Source organism: Schistocerca gregaria, chromosome 8, assembly GCF_023897955.1.
Source record: "Schistocerca gregaria isolate iqSchGreg1 chromosome 8, iqSchGreg1.2, whole genome shotgun sequence".
Lineage (NCBI taxonomy): Eukaryota > Metazoa > Arthropoda > Insecta > Orthoptera > Acrididae > Schistocerca > Schistocerca gregaria.
Window position 1 is genome coordinate 228,489,470 of NC_064927.1, and position 1,792 is coordinate 228,491,261.

The window sequence follows — 1,792 nt, forward strand, 5'->3', positions numbered from 1 at the left end:
AAACTGACACACAATATTTTTAGCGCAACGCAATCTGACTTTCAAAAATCCCTACGAAAGAATGGTCCTGCCTAACATTAACCTATACGTTTCACAAATAACTTACCTTACAAAAATCTTCGTTACTCAAGCTACTGCAATACAGCGAGCGCCACTACTGCCAGCTAACTAAAAGATTCAAACTACGGAAGGCACTTAACTACTGATAGGCATAGTTAGCAAATGGAAGATTTTGATAGAGAACAAACAATGTATTTACCTTAATAGTCATAATATATACAGCAGTTCATGACATCCAGTCTTACAAATTTCAAAACTCCGCCATCTCTCTCACCACGTCCACCACTGCTGGCGGCTCACCTCCAACTGTGCAACGCTACGCGCTGTTAGCATCCAGCTGCCGCTGCCAACACTACAATGGCGAGTATTACAACAATGCCAACCAGCCACAGACTGCACCCGGCACAGCCAGTGATTTTCATACAGAGCGCTACGGGGCGGCGGCGTTACCAATAAAAAAACCTAAACAGCCTACTTACACAGTAATTTCATGTGCAAGTGTGAGATAGTTTTCTAAATGTTTGCGGAGTTTGTACCTGAGGCGAGATATGGGTACCAGACCGGTATTGACCTAGTGGGATGCGGGAAACAACCTAAAAACATCTAGGCTGTCCAGCACCCCGGCAATACTCTTTGATCTGCTGTGCGGATTCGAATAGGGCCGATGTGCCTCCCTGTCCCGGAAGCACGTGTCTTAACCCGCTAGGCTATCTGGGAGAGTGTTACGCATAGTTCGAAGTACGTAAAGAACGCAGTACTCAGGATGGATTGAGTAAAAACTCTGTCGGAACAGGCCTTGGAAGGCCCAACAGTACCGACCTGCCGCCGTGTCATCCTCAGCCCAAAGGTGCCACTGGATGCGGATATGGAGAGGCATGTTGTCAGCACACCACTCTTCCGGCCGTATGTCAGTTTACGAGACCGGAACCGCTACTTCTCAATCAAGTAGCTCTTCATTTTGCCTCACAAGGGTTGAGTGCACCCCACCTGCCGACAGCGCTGGGCAAACCGGATGGTCACCTACCCAAGTGCTAGCCCAGCTCGACGGCGCTTAAATTCGGTGATCTGACGGGAACCGGTGTTACCACTGCAGCAAGGGCGTTGGTTGGATTAAATAAAAAATTCAATTTAATAACCTCCTGCGTATCTGATGTAATGAACCACTTTCACCCATGCAGTTGGCTGAACACTGTTAGTCAAAGTATAGATGACAGGGCGGCGTAGGGAACATAGCGCTTTCTCTATCATATGGACGTACTTGGCTAGGAAACGAAGCCTCAATGGTGACAGATTTTTAGCGCAAACTGAAAACGTATCAAGAAACTGAGTTTTCTCCTTGTTTCACAATTTTGCCTGCTTACAAATATAACTTAAAAATATTATGTATGAGGCAACTCAGGCACCAGACATGAGCCCACGACCCCGACAACGACGTACGTGAGCCTGTATATCTGACGTATATTTGTAGATTACGTAACGACTGAAGGGGTACTATTTCGAAATAGGAAGGAATGAACTTTACAACAAAGCTTTACTTCAGGAAGATATTAGTTTATAGGTCTCACACTGGGGCGTCAGCCAACAGTTAATTTGGTTGGGGTAAAAATGGGAGTGGCAGGTCAAGGCTGCGAATAGGTTCATGTGGACTTAGGATTCAGTAGTTATGCAGTGGTGAACAGACTTGTACAGGAGATAATAAGTTGCATCACTGCAGCAAATCGGTCTTCAGACT